Source organism: Pipistrellus kuhlii, unplaced genomic scaffold, assembly GCF_014108245.1.
Source record: "Pipistrellus kuhlii isolate mPipKuh1 unplaced genomic scaffold, mPipKuh1.p scaffold_m20_p_12, whole genome shotgun sequence".
Lineage (NCBI taxonomy): Eukaryota > Metazoa > Chordata > Mammalia > Chiroptera > Vespertilionidae > Pipistrellus > Pipistrellus kuhlii.
This window is the reverse complement of record NW_023425427.1, coordinates 23,428,099-23,449,290: the sequence shown is the minus strand read 5'-3', so window position 1 is coordinate 23,449,290 and position 21,192 is coordinate 23,428,099.

The following is a 21,192-nucleotide window of genomic DNA, read 5'->3' as shown; positions in this document are numbered from 1 at the left end:
TGCTTTCTTGTTTACTGTTCAGAAAACTAGGCTACGTTTTCCAATAGCTCAATGGAAATGGCATTGCTTGTGAAGGTTAGGTTCCAAAGTAGACGTAGCTAAACACTTTGCCCTCTCCATTACTTTTCTTCTGAATCACTTAGCCAAAACATAAGCTTCTGAATATGAGGCTTTAAAGCATATTATCAATGTTTTACAGGGAGTTATTCTCATAAGATTTTCAACTAATAGCAGGAGGTTTTAAAGTTCTTAAAAGATCATCTAATATTTGAGATTTACAGCTCTATTTTCATGTCAAGCAAGTGGTATTAATGCTAGATAATCATATGAACTTCTGGGTGCTTCTCTGAACTAAAGTTCTGAACCTCTTGAGGTTTTCTCCTTGTTATCTGAAATTTGTGCCAGATAAGGCTTTTCCTAAGGAGTACAGTCAGGCTTTTATATTCTCACATAGAAAGAAACTCAGTGAGTCCAGGTGGGAGTATTGAACTCCTGGTGAAATATGATCATTATGAGACAAATTTCCTCAAAATAGAAAAGTGGTTATTTTCAGGTTTTCAATACCAAATTTATCTATACTTTGTACTTTCGCATGCTGGATTGTTGTACTTACTACACTTTAGAATTATTGTGTGTGTGTGTGTGTGTGTGTGTTTTTTTTTGTTTTTTTGTTTTGTTTTGTTTTGTTTTGTTTTTACATATGTCTGTTTTCTCCTAAATAATATTCCTTGAGGCCTAGGATATCTTTTTTCATGTTTTGATATTTCCTTGGCATTTTACTTGGCATGCAGTAGTTAACTATGCAAATTTATAATAATGATATATATATATATTTTTTTTTTTTTTCATTATCACTTTACAAATATAATAGAAAAGCAATGTTGGTGCTGAAAACTCACCTCTAAAAAATATTGATTCTACTTTCAGTGATTTTTTTTTTTTTTTTTTACTATTTTATACATTCCTACTTTATATCTCACCTTTATTTTTGTCTGTCTTCATGACTAGTCTAAGAAAACTAGGTAGATATGAGGGTAGAGCTGGACCACAGGCCATACTTGGCTGAAACAGTAAAGAAATTGTGTGGATTTTTGGTGAGAGCATCCTGAAGCATACAGTTCTGCATCCTCCCTTTGAAGCATGTGGAGGGATCTGCTTCCAAAGAGTTTTATTAGCAGCTAATCAAGATGTTTTAGCACAAGTCTACTGATTAGCTATTAGTGGGCTAGGAGTAAATCAGTGTTAAAATAGTTTCTGATTTGTTTTACATTGTAAATGTGTAATTTGTTGTTGTTTTTCAAAGTTTCCTTGACATAAACTTTTGAGGGCCACCATTCAACCCACTACATCAGCCATAGGATACTTGGTGTTTGGCTGATAGCTGCAGTGATAGCACAGGAGAACAGCTGATAGCTGCAGTGATATAGCACAGGAGAACAGCTGTTTCTGAAGCTGCATGTAAGGTCTGGCTTAAAGAAAAGGGCCTTTTTGGGGTTGCAGGTGGCTGAGCAAATGACTGGAGCTGAATGGGGAAGTCACCAGAAAGGCCTTTGGTTTACAGAAATCTTTACCTGGCACTTGGCTTTAGAGTATGCAGGAATAGGGCAGAAAAGTGTTAGGCAGCGCACACCCTAACTTACTTTTCAGGTACGCTTTTGAACTGTTGGCTGTTTAAGAGTGTTCTGTTTTATTTCCACGCACTATGAATTTTCCAGTTTTTCCTTCTGCTATTGATTTCTACTTTCATTCCATTGTGGTCAGAAAAAGATACTGCTATGATTCCCATCTTCTTCAATTTGTTAGAACTTGTTCTGTGACCTCACATGTGATCTCTTTTGGAGAAAATGTTCCATGTGCACTTGAGAGGAATTGTGGTTTTGTTGCTGTTGGGTGGAGTGTTCTTTTAGGTCTATTTAGTCTATAGTGTTAATGGTCTGTTTCATTACTGATTTTCTGTTCACCTAAATACATTACTGAAAGCGGGGTATTAAAAACTCCTACAATTGTGTTGCTGTCTATTTCTCTCAATTCTGTCAACCTTATATATATGATGCTCTGATGTTGAATACTGTACATTTATCATTGCTAGATTGTCTTGATGAATTGACTCTTTTATCATTATTTTTTTTGTCACAGATTTTTTACTCAAGTGTATTTTATGTGATATAAGTATACCACCACCACCACTACCCCCTCCTGCCTATTCTTTCTTTGGAATATGATTTTTTAATGATTTTAGTTTCAGCCTAAAAGTGTCTTTAGATCTAGGTGACATTTTGACCTTCATCTTTAGGCTTTCATCTTAATTCTCAACTCATTTTGAGTCTGAATAGTGTGCCTTTTACTGCTTAACACTTTGGAGAATTCAACAAACTATTCTACTTAAGCTGAGCCTCTTTTCTCTCCCACATCTGAAACTGAAGAGTAATTTATTACCTACCTCATTCTTTTGGACCTTGGCATGCAAGGTTTAAAGAGTGAGCTTTCTTAAAGGAGACCACTATGCTTATTAAACTCAAGAACTCTGATTTACTGTGCAGAAATCATATCAACTTGTTTGTTGTTAGAACTCCAGGGAAATTGTCTAAAGTAGACTTTGAGCCTGATATTTAAAATTCATTAGGCCCCGAATTAAGTATTTTAATAGAAGAAAGTAGGCTAGAGCAAATTATATCAGAATGTGACAGTTGCACCACATGTATCAGACTCATTCTCATTGAGTCTTTACAGTGCCTTCTCCCCAACTAAATTGTGTACCTCTGATAGCCAAGAACTATGTTTTATAATTATATTTTATAATTATAATTATGTTTTATAATTATTCCCACCCCCGAATCTAACTGCCACCCCATGTCTAGAATAGAATGCCTTCTGTGCACCTATGTCAATTTATTTTAAACAACAGCAGTACATGTATGTTTCCATTCTCCCTAAGAAATGAAGCTACATGCCACAATATTAAAACATCAAGCCTTTAAATGTTTGTGAACCCATAGATCTATGAATAGTTTGCATAACTGTCTTTCTTCTGCACATTTCTAAGATGAGCCTATCAAAATATGGCCATTAAGAATTTTAAGTGCAAAGAAATAATAAGCAAAGAAAAAGAAATTGCTTCTCAAAAGATATTTTTCTACCAAAGTAAAGATTAAAGGTCAAAAAGTCAAATTAACATGGGATTTTTTACTATTATAAGTAATAAGAACACTGACAAGAACAATCACAGTGCTGATTGCTATTATCATCTTTTCACTTTCCATTACAGTTGTTTATATTATTTTCATGGGATTTTAGTGAAGTTATCAGGGTTTTATAATAGTCAAATTAAAAAAACACACCACAGTTTCTTGAAATGTCAATATAAAGAAAAATGAGTCAGAACATGAAAAATGTTTTAGACAAGTTGACAACATATATTCTTTGTTCATTTCTCTTTTTAAGAGAAGTTTCATCTTATTCACACCCACATGTCTAATACACTGACTAAAATACAACCAATCCACTAGAGGGGATAAAAAAGAAAAGACAAGCTGGTTCCAGAAAACTCTTCTATATTATTCCTGTGATATCTCAGATATTTCATGTAGAAGAGTTTTGAAATTAAAGCATTTTGAAAAATTCTCTAAAAGTTGTTTTATAATAATTTGCTTATTTATCTCAATATGAACTTGTAGAAATATGTTTTTTATTTTAACACTAGAGGCCCGGTGCATGAATTCATGCACCAGTGGGGTCCCTCGGCCTGGCCTGTAGAATTGGGCCAAAACTAGCTCTCTGACATCCCCTGAAGGGTCCCAGATTGTGGGAGAGCACAGGCCAGGCCAAGGGACCCCACCAGTGCATGATTACGGCCAGGGAGGGACAGGGGGAGGGATCTGGGGCGTGTCCAGCCCATCTTTCACAGTCCTGATCAGTGGGACCCTAGCAGCAAGCTAATCTACCAGTCAGAGCATCTGCCCCCTGGTGGTCAGTGCACATCATAGTGAGCAGTTGAGTGGCCTTAGCATATCATTAGCATATTATGCTTTCATTGGTTGAATGGCCAACTGGTCAACTGGACTCTTAACATATTAGGTTTTTATTATATAGGATTTGGCATGTAAGTATTTCTATTTTTTTGCATTTTTCCTTTATCTCCTATAATAATTATTTAGGAAAGACTACACATATCCCTTATATATTGTCCACACTCTACAACCCATGCATATGCAAAATAACCTTTGGGGACAGATTAACATGAATTTGATTGTGTTTAGAAGGATGTGGAACCCATAATGTTTTACATCTCAACATTTTATAAGTGCCTTTTGGAAGTAACCTTAGTTTGAGTCCAAGTTCCATTGGTTTATAAAATTCATTTCAGATATACTTAGATATGTATAGTAAAATGGTGACACTATATTACTGGAAGTCTATTTACATGAGCCACTGAAAAAAAATCAGGAAAAAATATAATATACCCAAGAGTCAGATATATTGTAGTAGATTAATCGAACAGAAGGTAGATCCCAGAATTAAATCCACACATACAGCGAGAACTGATTTTCAACAAAGGCACAAAGCCAATTCAGTAGGGAAAGACAAATTGTTCTGGAAGCTTGTAGTGCATGAGTATCATGCATAGATAGCCATGTGTAAAAGTCTGAAATTTAACTCTTACATCATGTATAGAATGAACTCAAAATATATTATAAATCTATAAAACTTCTATATGAAAACATGGGGAAATTATCTAATGTTGTTAACCAAAGTTATTCTAATAAACTTAATAATTTAAAAAAGAAAACATGGGACAAAACCTTTGTGATCTTGTGATAGGCAAAAATTTCCTAGAAATGATAACATAAACAAGATTCATAAAAGAAAAAATGATAAATGAGGCTGATTTCATCCAATCTTCTGCTCTTTGAAAGTCATTATTAAAATAATAAAAGGAAAGCCACATTTAAGAAGAAAATATCTGCAAATTATATATCTGAAAATATTTGTCCTTAAAACACATGAAGAACTCTTAAAACTTAGTGACTAGAAAATTTTTTGGAAAATATCTAAAAAGAGATTTCACCAAGGAGGCAGATGTATGGCAAATGAACACATGAAGTTGCTAAAAATAATTGGTTATTAGCTAAATTAAAATTAAAACCACAGGAGATATCACCATACACCTATTGAATGACTAAAATTATAAAGTCTGACCACACCAAGTGTTAGAGACTAGGCAACCATAGTAGGAGTAGAAAATTGGAAGATCCCTATGGAATTTGAGAGATTTCATTGCTATTATTTTTGGTAAATATGAGTTATACACAGAAATCATCATTATTCAGATAAGTGCAGCTCTAATGATTGTAGGATACAAATGCTTAAATGAACCCTAAATTATTGCCATCAAATTTCTTGGATTTAAGAAACTTCTCTGGATTGATTAAAGACATATTGTAAGCCACTAGCAGAAAGCCATTGGATATAATAGGATCTCACATCTCCAGGGCGATTCTCTTAATTCTGAATATTTAATTGATATTTCCAGTTATTCCAAACAGAGAGATACCTAATAGTGCCCTCATTCTCAAATAATGATATTAGGAAGCCATACTGGTAATCCTAAACCTTGTATTTGAAATACTTCCAGATTTAAGCCTTTTGAAGTGCTATGTTTTCTCAAGTGCTTAAAAAATATTATCAATGTTATTTGAATCACAACTCTCCTACAGGGGATGAATATGCCAAAATAGATAAGAACATCTATTTTCAAAGGGCTTTTTACTTTAAGTGTAATAGTCTCTGAAAGTTTATATAACAAAGTCCCAAGCTGTTGCGAAGGTTTGACAAGCATGTTTCTCAGCAGTTCTGGGATTTATGATAGGTGGCTTTTAGTGCAGAGAAACCAAAGAAAATTTACTGAATGCTTAATAACTAGTGGTGAAGTTCTAATTCATATTCTTAGTGGTGGTAAATACTCATTCTTAGCACTCTTTATTTTTTTTTTAATTCTTCTTCTTGACTTCTTGGCTATTTTAAAAACATACCAAGTATGTTTTTAACCATTTGAATTTGACTATCACTTTCTCCTTTATTGACACCTCTATACCACTCAGTTTACTTTGGCATATTTAAGGTCAGTTCATTTGGTAATATTAGACTGTATCTTAAGGAAGGGCAAAAAAGATAACTGTATATGTAGTGGTTTAGGCTGCTTAGACACTTGCATCCAATCCTTTTATATAGTTTTATTAGAGGCCCAGTGCATGAAATTGATGCACTGGGGGGGGGGGGGGGTGTCTCTCAGCCCAGCCTGCACCCTCTCCAATCTGGGACCCCTCAAAATCCAGAACTGCTGGCTCCCAACTGCTCTCCTGCCTGCATTCCTGATTGCCCTAACTGCTTCTGCCTGCCAGCCTGATCACCCCCTAACCACTCCCATGCCAGCCTGATTGATGTCTAACTGCTCCCCTGCCAGCCTGTTTGCCCCCAATTTCCCTCCTTTGCCCAGCCTGGTCACCCCTACCTGCCCTCCCCTGCAGGGTTGATCACCCCCAACTACCCTCCCTTGCAGGCCTGGTACCTCCCAACTGCCTTCTCCTGATGGTCTGATCACCCACAACTGTCCTCCCTTGCAGGCCTGGCTCCTCCCAACTGCCCTCCCTTGCTGGCCATCTTGTGGCCACATGGGGGCAGGATCTTTGACCACATCGGGACTGCTATCTTGATCTTGTGTGTTAGAGTGATGGTCAATCTGCATATTACTCTTTTATTAGATAGGATAGAGGCCTGCTAGGGGCCAGCTGGTTTGCCCTGAAGAGTGTACAGGATCAGGGTGGAGGTTCCCTTGGTGTGTGGGGTGGCCTGGGCGAGGGGCCTGTGTTGGTTTGCAGGCTGGCCATGCCCCCCAGCGACCCAAGCTGAGGCCCTGGTATCTGGAATTTATTTACGTTCTATAATTGAAACTTTGTAGCCTTGAATGGAGGCTCAGGCCAGCTTGGGCATGTGGAAAGCTTGGCTTCTTCCATTTCCTGGGAAACCCAAGCCTCCCTCCTGCTATCTGTGTCCAAAGCCATGTTGGTTGGAGGTAATTTGCATACTCACTCTTGAGTGGCTGGTGGGCGTGGCTGGTGGGTGTAGCAGTGTGGTGGTTAATTTGCATATTATTCTTTTATTAGTTAAGATTAGTGACTCTTATAGGATTTGCTAATGTGATTGAACTTTACTGAGTAGGATCCTGGCTGCCTAAATTATTCTTCTGATAATCCCTATTTTCAAGGCTGAGAGAAGTTTCTCACAAGTCTAGCACCAAGTTGTCCTCTTAAGGGCTCCAGCAGGTCAGGGCCCCCAAGTTCTACTGCAGGAAGCCAGTGTTGAGCAGGCCCCAGGAGAGTCACATAGATTCCCAGTGATAGTGATCTGGTGACAGGTAGAGTTACACCTGGAAAGCACCCATTTCCTGGGTAATGCTGCCTTAATATTCAGTTAACAGACATCAATTATCCCAGCACTCCACTCTACCTTGTCACTCTTTATGTGCTTATTGTTAAGTGGTTTGTCTGTGGATGGGCCCCAAATTCTCCAGAGCTCTACTTCCATAAAATAGTCATATGTTACAACATTCCTATCTCATAGGAAGTAATATTATAGTTCACATATACTCTGCAGTTATGGAACTGCTGAATACTTCTTTAGGAAATATATGTTTGCAAACAGTTGTTAGACATATCAGCCATTTACTTCCCCAAATTTTACTGATTTTCAGGCAAATGTCAGGTTGTATTATATCTTACTGATTCCATTTTTTAAATTACCTGTACTTATCCTCTCTCCCGTCCAGATTGACACATTTTACTTAGCATCCAAATTCTAGTTTGGTCTCTAATAACCTTTATGAAACAATAGCTAATTCCAAATTCCTCTTACCAGGAGAGTTCTGGGAAGATGTTCTTGATTTCTTATTGTATTGCTACTTTAAAATATGCTCCATCAATTCATAGGGAGGAAGCTGAGAGTACCTGATTTTCTGGCTTCTTAGCTGGGTGAATCACTTAATATCTCTGGAATTCAGTTTGCTCATCTATAAAATGGAATAAGAATACCAAGCCTGCATATATTTAGGGTTGTTTTGAAGGTCAAGTGAAACAGTCCACTTCCAAATATTTTGAAGGTGGTTATGTGCTCTATAAACACACAGTTTGGCTACTAGTATTTTGTTACTGATACTTTTACTCTTATTTCTACTACACTGCTAATAATAATACTAGGTAAAGTCTTGTCCAAAAAAAAAACATGTTCATCATTTTCACTGAGTCTGATCTGCTTAGCACAAGATATTACATTTTGTATGTCTTTCTTTTTGTCTAGGAGCATTTCCACTTGATTTTTTTTCCTTTTTAAAACATATAAATAACTATGTAATAAAGCCTGATTAGAGAACAAGAGGGGGAAATAGTGTTTAAATTGAGGGAGCAGAGAAAAGCAAAATTTGAAAAATGTGTGAACTGTGCAATCCTGTTGGAGGCATTAAACATTTTTATTGTCTGTGTGTTTATACAAGACAGTGGTCCTGTATGATATTAAGTCATTTGATATATGTATTGTGATTTCAACACTTGGAAGGATTGACTCAGCCTCTGCTCCTCAGAGAAAGATAGAGTGCACACTGGGCAGAACCCTTTGTGAGCTCTGTCTGTGAAAATCATAACATTGCTCAAACCCCATGTACACTCCAAATCTCCGTAGCATGTTTTGTTAGAAGCAAATAGTTTCCTGGCAATCCTGTGCCTGAAATTTCTGAGCAGCTTGACACCCCAGTTTATCCCTGGAGGGTGTTATTAGTCACTCCATTATAAAAAAAAAATGCAGAGATAATAAGTGTGTCTGTATAGTATGCATGCTGGGTAATAACCAAGGGGACAAAATATTTTTACAGGCTGGTAATGGGGAAGCTTTGCTTCATGCAGTTCCACATCGGCTGCACGTGTGGGCTCTCTTCTGTCCTGCCATCATGTATGTGGCCTAACCGGAAATTCTGCTTCCACTTTTAGTATTTGTTTTCTTAGCTACATATGATAAGAGAACTAAACCTCAGCGGGTAGGATTTAAAGACACAAAGCTCACGATAAAAAAAAAAACCTGAAATACCTGAGCTTAAGCGGGAAAGGTTAGCAGAGGAGCAGGCAGCAGGGAAATGCAAGAAGTTTGGGGTTAAACTAATGTCAGGGGGGACTTGAGTCAACTTAGACTCCAGCTTGGCCTATTGGAAGCCATTGCTCAGCCATGACAAGGAGTGAAGACCTTTAAGAATCTATTAGTGGTTTGTCCTCCCCTGGTATCTGTGACTAACACAGTGTATGTAGCTCCAGAACCAATTCCATTTACATTGTTGGGCAATGACAGGATCTGAGGATCTGTTGTTTTGCTTGCGGAATTAAAAAAAAAAAAAAATCAGCCTGGCTGGTATGGTTCAGTGGTTGAACATTGACCTATGAACCAGAAGATCACAGATTCCCAGGGGAGGCACATGCCTAAGTTGTGGGCTTGATCCCCAGAGGGGTGGGGCCATGCAGGAGGCAGACAATCAATGATTCTCTCTCACTTTGATGTTTCTATCCCTCCCTTCATCTCTGAAATCTAAAAATATATTTTAAAATTTTTTTCATAAAAAATAATTGGCTTTACAGAAAATGAAGGAATCCTAGTTTACTCTGTATTACAACTTCCTTGAGAATCAAGAAATAAGAATGTCTGTAAACAGTTTCCCCCACCTCCACCCTCATCCCAAAACCTCCCCCTCAGTCCAGAGCTGCACTGGCACTCTCACAGGGTAGCTTTTTCATTACCGAATCCCAGACACCCATTCATTATTAAAGAACATCCTGTTATATTTATTACCGAGGTGGTTGATATTGCTGCCAATTGTCGAATTTCGGTTTCCTGTGGTTGATTTTCATGCATGAGGAGCACACAGCTGCTGGGCGGGTGCCAGCGCTCCATCAATCTCTCCGGGCCGCCTCGACCTCAGGATATGTAAGAGTAGCGGGTAAATTGGAAGATCAATGACTTGTCCCTCCTGCCGCACCAGCTGCTATTGAGAAATTAATATGAGGATCACTATAAATAAAAGATAAAAGATGATATGGCTTACAGTGTGAAATATTAAGGCTGGACACAATGTGCCTGAGGAATCTAAACCAAAAGCTAAGTAATTTAACCTTGTAAGGGCCTTCCACCACCGTCTGGAAACCCAGCTTGGGGAAGAGATTGTGCTGTACTGTGAGAGGGCTCTCTTGCAAGATAAAGAAAGTCAGAAACTTGAATAAAATAGCGCCCCTTCTCTTTTCTGTGTGATAGAGTTTTAGGAGTGGGTGAGATTGCAGATACTGCTTATCCAGGACAACTCATTTTGCATGAGGAAACTGAGGATCAGAGAGCTAAGTGGTTTGCTCAGATATTTTAAAAAAATATATATATATATTTTTTTTTTACAAAGAGGAAGAGAGAGGAATAGAGAGTTAGAACCATCGATGAGAGAGAATTATTGATCAGCTGCCTCCAGCACACCCCTCCATTGGGGATGTGCCCGCAACCAAGGTACATGCCCTTGACCGGAATTGAACCCAGGACCTTTCAGTCCTCAGGAGACACTCTATCCACTGAGCCAAACCAGTTTCAGTGGTTTGCTCAGATATTTGCAGTAAATGACGACAGAACTGCTAATGGACCCCAGTTCCAGTGTTCAATTCTTTTTTATCAAGCTACTTCCCATCACAACGACTCTTAATAAAACTCTCGTTTTTGTGCTCTCTAGGGCTTTCCTTAGAAGAGTGCTAGTTGAGAATCATGCCAAAGCGGTTAAAGATTATGGTCTTGCTTCATACGCACCCAAAACCAAAGACCTACGTTCAGCATGGAAATCACATTTGACAAATAACATTTACAGAGCACCTCTGGTTCTGAGGTATCACGGAGGACATTATCCATGTTCTCCTGGTTACGAGGAAATGGAATAGATGATTGGACTGAAAAAAATATGCGGATCCCAAGAAGGAGTTTGGAAAAGAAAAGGAAAAAACAAACAAACTAACAAAACAAACAAAAAAAACACACGCTGGCTATATTAGGGGAACACCATTTGTAGAGAAAATAGGCCTTAAGAGAGCAACTTGACCTTGAAATGGGAGTAGAAGTTGAATAGCCATGAGTTAATTTTGTTTAAATCTAAGAGTCTAAATTCAGCTGCTTGTTCTGGTGCACATTGGTTGTGTGTTAATCTGAACGGTTTAAGCCCAAAGTGGCTCTGACTCCCTCAGGTTCCTCTGTGCCCAATGGTAGCTTGTGACACGAGAAAAGGGGCTGTTGTGTTTTCCAGACAGCTGAGTTCTGTGTACATCTTGATTTGCAATTTCTTTTGGCTGCTTCTCAGGACAACTAAATGGGATTTAGATTCCTTAAAATGCAATTATGAATCTATTGGCCTTAACTCTAGGTTCTACCCATGAATTCATTTGTACTTGGCAAAGAGGATTTAATTTCTCATCTCCTAAGACATATAAGCCTCTCATAGGCCTCTCCTCACTCTCACCTGTTAATAATCAGAAGTCAGCTCCATGAAATGTTCAATTCAGTCTCCATCTCTTCTGAAGACAGATGCACTTAAGAAAAAAAAGTGGGATGCTGATTTTATTTCAAGTCCAGTCACCTACTAGGTTACAAAAGGTGATTTTCTTTTCAGCAGGTTAAAAAGTAAGAAAAGAAAAAAGATTTCAAACTCTTGCTTTAAAAAAAAAAAAAAGCCTCCCATCAGTGCTGTTTCTTAAGGGTCAGGAAGTATGCATTACAAAAAGAGAAAGAGAGAAGATTCAAGATCAATGCCAGCTCTCTCTGAAGTACCTGCCTCAGTTGAGAAATGAATATGAAGATCACTATAAATAAAAGATAAAAGATGGCATGGCTTTTGGAGTAAAAAAAATGAGGCCAGTCACAATGTGATATATCAAGTTTAATCAAATTAAGTTCCTGGGAAAAACAGGGGCTTGGTTTCGGTTGCATTTGAAAAATAAACTAGTATTTTAAAAAAAATAAGCTTGTCTATGGAAAGAGTCATCCAGGGGCTCCAAAAGGAGAATTCTGTTTCTTTCCTTTTAGCTAGTCTCTCTTCAACACCTGCACGGATTTGGGAAATGCTTCCCCCTGGGCAACAGAAAGCAGAGCAATCACTCAGCATTCAGTGAGGGTGTTCCACTCATCTTACTGGTTGAGGTGGTAGCTGGAAGCTACAGTTAAAGGATAGGGTTATTTTTTTTGCATTTCAATCCACAAGCTTTACTCAGAAAATATGCTTTCCATTAGGATGTACACACATCATTTTTCTTCTATATCATTCATTAGATTAATGTTCGTATTAGACCTCCATAGAGCACTTGGGCATCTTTCCAGAAATACATTATGCAACACAAAGGTTTCCTATTCATAAGTGCAAGTTTCCAAACCTGAGCTTCAGAGACTTTAGAAGCAGGCTGGCTGCGATGAATTTTTCACTCCCTCGCCTAACTCATCTCCCTATCTTATGTCTCTTTTTTCAGGAAATTCAATATAATCTTGGTCCAGTTGAAGTAACTATTTTGATATGTTGTGATAGATGTGGCCAGAGTTTTTCCTCTAAGTCTGTTGGGTGTAGACTCCTTTTCCTGTATGGTTTGACCTTCTCTCTAACCCCGAAAGAATGTAGATGGGTTGGGTGACTCACATCCACTTTTGGAGCAGTGAACTGAATAATTTAGCATAAGCGATGGGGGAAAGTGTAGGAGTACACTGGAGAAATAATTTAAAATTATATCTTTAGCTGGAGGAAAAATTGGCCTACCTACACAAGAGTAAATATGGCATATGCAGTGATTCAAATACTCTAAGATGTCTGTTTTAGCAATAAAGACCAGATCTGGACACAGTCCCTGGCATCGTCAGACATACACCTGCACGCTCGCTATATCAAAAGAACCACAGAAGTGTGTTGAAAACTGCTTAAGTGAGAGACATAAACACAACTACAGATGAATGGACAGAAATCCAAGGCTTTAAATGCTGGACTGCTGGCAAAGCAGTCGGCAGGGTAAGCTCCAGCCAATTTTCAATTGTGAAACACTGGGTTCACATTGCAGACATGCTAGAATGTTCTCTTCCCTGCCCAATATTATAGGGAGGATATTAAACACCCCTGGTAAATGTCTGGAAATGATTGCCAGAGTGGAGCTTTTGAAAATGTTGGCTGCGATCTGTAATAGGCTCATGGCTTTGTCAAGGGTCTCAGTCGGAATTTACAACATAATGTCAAGTCAACTGTAGTTTTTGGATGATACACATGTCTATCTCATCGCAAGAAAATATCCCCGTAGTGTTGATGTTCAGGACCAGCTGGTGTAAATTTGTGTGGTTACCTCCTTACCTAATGTTTTAGCTTATTGATGTCCCCTGATGGTAGTTAAGGTTAATCTTGCCTTCAGGACTTTACATTTGCTATTCCCACATTTTCTGGAATATTATTTCCAGAAAAAAAATTCTGTAAATGGCTCCTTGGTATTATTTGACACCTCTTTTAGATATTTTTTTCCCCTCTCAATTATTCTATTAGCCTAACTTAGTGGCAATTTATCATATTATTTCCTTCACCATTACTAACCAGTGTTCTGAGAACAGTAACAGAATAATAATAAAAGTCACAATTATCTTTTGTGTCTATTTGTGTTTCAGTGAACTCCTTTCCAAAGGACTCAAGTTCCACAATGGCAGGGATTATGTTACCTTTTTCATTTCCTGTTCTGCTCCAGCTATAGAGCAGTGTTCGGCACACAGTAGTCACCAGAGGTTTGTTGGTGGAGTGTATAGAGAATATATGAATAGATGAGTAGATTTGGGATTATTAGAATGGCTGGAGCTAGTAATTTGATTAAAATGGTAGGTTTTAGAGCTGAAAGCAACCTTGTTCAAGACTTTCCTTTCTATAGCATCCCTAACAGATGATGCACTAGTCTGTGACACTAACCATGTCACTCTTCTAGCTATGTTTACATAGATCACAGTCTTCTGTGGGAGTTAGTCCCTGTTACACAGCTGTAATTAGGAGAAAACATGGGTTTATCCAGAATTTCTTGTCTCAGTCCTCTCACCTTTGTTGCTTGTTCAAGTTCCTAAAAATAGCACAGACTTTTCTCTAATTATATCCTTTAGGTTTGTATGCCCATTTGTAACAAAACTAGTGCAATGCTACTATAAAATTCACCTAGATTGCCTGCCATTTATCACTACATTTTCTGTTACTACTTAGAAATAATTTTTTTTATAATGTTCCACATTATATTTGAGGGAGTATAGAAAGAAAAGAGATCTAGGAGTTATGCCAAAGGCAGTCAGACAGGTATTTTAACTTATCCTCTTTAATGGAGTTGATGCTATAGAGAACTGAGCAGTATTGTCAGCATTATTGCTACTGCTTAGCAATGTATTTATGGTTGAAGATATGGTAACTCAAGAAGTTACCTAATGGGGAAAGTGTGTGTCAACCACTTCTTAGAGCCCTGAACTATTTCTCAAAAAGTTGTGGTAGTAGTGAACAAGAAGCATACTTCATATTCATAAGATAATGATAGCTTCACTGATGCTCTTTTATGTCCTAAACGACCAACCCCTGTGAGTGATATTGCAGAGTTACTCAGAGCCTAGATTCTCGGGCCCCACTGAAGGCCCCATGTAGTCATTGTCACGAATCTGTTTACCAATAATATGAATGGGGAAATCAAAGCCCTGGTTGATGAATCAAGGTAAGCCCAAACTCCTTTCACTTATGACAAACAGACTCAGACAATATTCAAAAACAGCCTTACACAGGATTAGGTGGAGATCATAAGTGGGATGTACTAGAGAAGGTACAACAGAAAGAAAATAAGTCAGTGCTATAGGGAAACTTTCTCAAGGACAACCAACAGAATAATAGTAACAACAACAATAAAAATAAAATTAATTTTAAAAGGCTTAAAATGGCACATAGTTCTAATCACGCTCCATGTATTAACTCTTTCCATGCCACAGCCCTATAAGATGGGTGCAGTTATTATCCTTACTTTATAAGAGGAGAATTGAGACATAAGAGGTTAAGTTACAGCCCTGAGGTCTAATAGTGGTAGAGGTGGGGAAAAGACCCAGGCAAAGTAATTTCAGACTCAGTGCTCTGAACCAATAGGTTATATTTTGTAGGTACTATCTGTGCATTTTAAAATCTCTTTACAAATACTATTTTTACTCATGAAGTATACAGGAAATATCCAGGGAAATAGGTATTATGACTATTTTGATTTTATTTTTTTTTTACCAACAATGTGTTAAGTTCCTATAGTTCAGTATTCTTCCCTGACTTTTTAAAAATTCAAATTGCAGTCCAAAATTAAAAAAAGCTAAAGAACTCGAATTTCAAGAAATCCAGTTCTGGGGAGCAACTAAAAGACTGTGGTCCATCATGATTTAACAAAGAAAACAAAACAAAGGAAGAGGCAAGAACCCCAAATAATTAAGCTTCATATTGTTAGGCAAAGGGACACTTAATGCTTCCTTAATTCCTTGTTCACAAAGCCATCACTCTACAGAAGCCTAGAGGTCTCACTTGAAGGACTTACTCTCTGATCCTGAGAGATTCACATACCTCTTTGAGAGCCCCTAAATTTCCCTAAAATGAGGAGGTTGGAACAGGTTAGTTCTCACAACCCAGCTCTTACATTTTATACACCTTCAGTCTATGTATGTGCAGAATGGCTTTAGCAACACAAGTTTTTTTTTTGTTTTTTGTTTTGTTTTTTTTTTCTTAACTACACCTCTTCTGAGTTTTATTGCAATTTAATACATAACAGAAAAGAAAACAATATCAAGTTGAAATTAACTGACACACTAGCTTTCCATTCTCAACTCACTGCCAATTCTGCAAAAAAGCCTTGTGTAGAATTTTGACGCAGACCATACAAACACACCGTAGGAGTTCCAGAGTCTTTCCTGGACTTGGTTGTCCTGCATGTTCTCTGGCATCACAATCTTGGACTGTCGCTTACAAATCCATCAAAAAAGAAATTCATAGGAATGGGTATCCATGCTATTTGGAGAGAGAAATTCTTGAACTTCCTTACTTTACAGTATGAAAGCTCAGCCATATATAAAATTGACATTAAAAGTTAAACTTTTAAGGCAACATAATCTGAAAATAGAAAGGAAAACATGGCACAAATAATACAATTCTAACGTTATATAAACACATATTCACACATGGTGTTAAAATGGATTAAATTTGAGAGCAGTAAGAACATGATTATTTTTCTCATAGAGAATATTAAGAAACATACTCAGACATACATATCTGTCCTGCTGGCCTCTCACATATTCAATTTTTTAAATGGGTATATAGTTTTCTTAGTGTCAATTTTAAAGATTATTTTTAAATCTTTAGATTACAATTTTACTTAATCATGTCCAGATGTCCCAGACATACTTAGAACTATTTGTAGGTATTCTTTTCTGTTTAATTTACATATATGTCGCTCATGTAGCAATGCCTTAATGTTTGAATTGCAGTAGCTTTATAGTAAATTATATAGCTGCCTCTGAGAATATAGATACTTATCTTCTAATAAGATTTATTATTTGTACCTGAATGCCTTCAAATTATATTCCTTATTTAGATTCTTTACTATTCACTCAATATAAATTCAGAGCTGATATGTATATAAGAAAATGAACTAAAATGGCTAACATCTTTTAGTTTTCATTTATATTCCTAGATTTAAAATATGGAAAAGTAATAGAATGAAACATTTTTTAAAACCTCTAATAACTCATATTTTCCATCTCTAATTAAAACAAAATACTCTGTGGAATACTTTTGCATCATTTACCCAGTTTCATTAATGTTAGTTACTAAAGTTAATTTAAATTCACTCTTGTAAAATGAGAACCCAGTGTCAGCTTTTTTTCTCTGTTAGCATACTCAGTGAGACTTACAAATAGTCATCTGCTAGGTGGTAAACAGTAAACAGATTTGTCTATTGCAAATAATCTTAGCCAATAAATGTCATTTATGCTCCATTTAGGAATAAAGATGCTAATTTGAGGTCACAAAAGGATCTTTTTGTTGAAGTCAAAAGCAATTCTGTTTTGATTAGTTGCATATGCAAATATTACCTAATTTCTTTCTTCTTCTTTTGACAGTTGTACAGAAAGAAAATTAAATATAAGAATTAAAGTCAAATCTACTACAAATGCATAAAGATATAGCCCCTCTATTGTTAGTGATTTCTAGGGGATATCTATGCCCAAACCTTTATGCTATTTTTTCTTCCAAAACAGAATTTTAAGAAGTCATAATGAGAACTGATTTAGACTTAGATTTGACTTCAAGTCCCCAATTTGCAGCTCTATTGAGGAAAATACCTTGACTGTTATTCTGAGCCCAAGTTGCTGTGTTTGTAAAATGGTAAAAATAGCTATGAACATAGCTCTTCTGAGGATTAATGAAACTGATATGTATATATATATATGCTTATCATTCTGATTGGATATTTTTTAATGTGGGCTAAAATTTTAAAAGATAAATACAAAACAAAGCTGACTAAAATGGTCCATCAACATTTTGATAGTCAGATAATCCTTGGTGGTCCACTCATATGAGAAGGGGCATCTCTCTTCAGGCCTTTTCCTTTGTTCTAGTTTACAAACACTACCTTATCTGCTTTTGGTGGCAGAGAGAGTTTTATTCAAGTTCTTTATGTCTGGATTTCAGGGGAAAAGAATAGGAGCTGTGCTGAGCTCTGCTAAATCAGAATTTCAGAGTATTCTCTTTCTCTCTTTTCTTTACCAAGCAACTGTCACTGGATAGGAAATAAGCATTCTTTGGGTTGCCTGTGTTGGCTGTATTTCTAAAACATTGTTTTAGTGTTGATTTGTTTAGATTGTGAGGATTTAGTATATATATATAATATTAATTTATCTTTATTGTCAAAAATATTAAAGATATTTCCTTCCCTTCCCCCCCATTAACCCTCTTTACCCCACTTCGGCCCCCTCCTCAGGCCCTCACTGCACTACTGTCTGTCCATGGGTTATGCATAAGGGGGCTATAGTTTTAAAAGGTCATCCGTTTATTCTGAAAGAGATACAGCATAGATCCCATGTTTTCTTTTTTACAATAGCTTCACCCCTCTCCTCAGTTGCTCTATCATCAATAGCTAAGAATAAAAGGAATTCAGGCCCACATGTCTTTCCCTTGTAAAATATGGAAAACATGGGAAAAATGAAATTGGGGTATTTTTGCTCCTCCTCCTCCTTGTTTTGTCACTTACCTCAGTACTTCACCTCACTTTGTGCTACTAACATGGCCTCAGAAAAGGCCCTCGTTTGCTTGACCACACAATGTTGGGTAGTAGATTGCTAAGAAGGACCAACATCTAGACAAACTTAGAGGCTACCTGGAATTATGTGAAAGAGGGATGGCCTAGCCAGCCAGTCTTCTCACTGACATTGTGAAATGAGTTTTCTGCCTCAAATAAAATGGAACTATATTCAATTACAATAAAAGATGGAGTTTTATCCCAGAGCATCTATCTCTCTTTATGTATATTTTAATGCCTCATCGGAGTACCTTGAATGACCTCCTACTTTCATATTCTCTATTTAATTTTACTTATAAAGTTGTGACCATTTAGGAGAACGCTAAAATTAATTTAAAATAAATTCTCATTAGTCTAAGGTTATTGGTGACTTGGCAGAGAAAAATACTCAATAGGAAAATAATTACGCTGGTATGTTTAGCTATTACAAAGCTTTTTATTTGAGTTTCTCTTACTTGAAATTCCAAGATACTGTTTGCCTCCGGAGAAGGACTAACAATAACTAATACTTTGCTTACTATTTATATAGCCTATTGTAGCCCATTCTGATTAATTATTTGCAAGCCATAACATGGGACCTCCGTGTTATCTTTTGAACACATAGAGTTACAACATAAAGCTGTAACTAAAAATTAAAAAGAAAGTTTGAAATGATTTGTTTCTTCTGGCATCCCAATTTCAGGTGTCTGTCAGTAAATTGAGTTGCTTTTAAGTCACATGGGTGGTCAGAAACACAATTTTCTAAAGAAGAGAAACTGAAAGACAATATTGCCAAACAAAGTATCTGAAGTGTTCACATCTATATTTGAGCATCTTTGATTTTCTCGAGGGGTGTAAGTGATAAGAAGTAAGGCAGAAAAATCCACTCAAATAAAGCTTTTCAAAATGAATGGAACAGAAAAAATTCCCAGAGGCAGGTCAAGTTCAACCCAAGAACAGCTCTCTCAGTGCTTTCACAACTAGTTAAAATACAAGACCAATAACACCTCAGCTCTCAAATCAGTGCTGAAATCCGGGAGAAGGTTGTTAATATTGATATGGTTAATACACATCAAACAGGATTCCTTTAATTTTCTGAGTCAAGAATTCTCCACAGTGTTGACATTTCCTTACTGAACTCCCAGGATTGTTTGGTTTCAAAGGCTGTTGGGCTCAAGACGCATTTTGTTTTAAATAATCCTTCATAAAAAATTCAGCTTTCAGTCTAATATGATTGAAACTCAGCTTGAGTGTGTTTTATAATGCATTGAACCGGAAAGAGTATGGGCATTGAATTATTCAAAACATGGCAGGCGAAGGAATGCTATGTGTTCGCATGTGGGGAGGGAGTGATCAAAGAAACCAGTGAGACTTGATATGTCTTGTTACTTCATTTTATTTACCTTTTAGAACTCTAAATATTAGAGAAAAGAAATCAATATCAATTTTCACCTCTGTCACGTTCCACACTTCAATTATTGATGAATGTCAAATTTAACCACAGTTCTCTCTACCACCTGCTCTGCAATAATATTTCTGTGCCTTTATTAAAAATGTAAAATTGTCATTGAATTTCCAAATCTGATTCTGCACTGGCTAATTCAGCTTGTTTTATTAATAAGTGGATTCTGATGAGTAATGCTAATTTAACATGCCTGCATGTAAGATTAAACTTATAAATTATTCCTGCTAACAGTGATGAGATATGACTCATGTAGTTGTTGCACAATAACCTTCCTGAATTAACCCTGCAAGCATACAATTCTTGGAAGAAACCATCACTTCATATTGTGCAAACCTAATAGTGTTTTCTATGTCTCCTTTAGCAGAAAATACACAAGCAAAAACACAAGGTGACAGGTGAGAAAAACACACATGCACACACTGTACATGCTTATATGAATTTTCAAGTACAATTCTCCAGAAAGAAAAGATTTTGCTAATGATTTGTATTTTTATAGTTTATTAATTTATCCAAAATGAAATGCTTCATGAAATCACCTACCATTTTGTTGTTCCTGCAATCCTTTAAATTTTGAGATACTAAATATAAATGGAAACAATTATTGTTAGAGTTCTCTGCCATGAAAGAATCTAAATTACAAAGAACTTGGGGGTTGGAAGACAAATTTGCCACAGAAATCTTCTCTACTCCAGAGACCATTAGAATATCAGTGTGTACCCACTTAAAGTGAGAATGTTTCCATCAAGAAACTAGCTATCTTTTATTTATACTAAAAGGAGAGAACAGTGTGGGGGCAGTGGCTTGGTGAATGTATGAGACTCTGCTTTGTGCAATAAGCCACAAACAACACCTGAAATAGCCTAGGGCCTTTTATTTGTCTTTTGTAGCAAGCTCTTTCTTATATTGCTCCTGATCAATTACTCTTAAATCAACAAGCCTTGGTCATTTGAACATTTGACAGTTGTGTTCCCTATACCCTAAAGCATCTTTTCAGTTACTGGGATAAAATGGATTGGAAAAGATATTCCCTCCAACTTTTCTCAGGGTGGCCTCAATGAAGGTCTCTTGGAGGAAAAGAAACTCCACCTTGATTTCCTGGCCTGCCAATCTAAGGTCAGGCAAGCATAAAGCCCCATAGCAAAACCTAAGTTTGCTTTCCTAGTTGAGCATTTGGTTTCCATGGTTTTATATAAAAAGTAAATGAAGCCCTAGTTGGTTTGGCTCAGTGGATAGAGTGTCAGCCTGAAGACTGAAGGGTCCCGGATTCAATTCTGGTCAAGGGCACATGCCTGAGTTGTATGCTCAATCCCTAGTTAGGGGTATGCAGGAGGTATCCAATCAGTG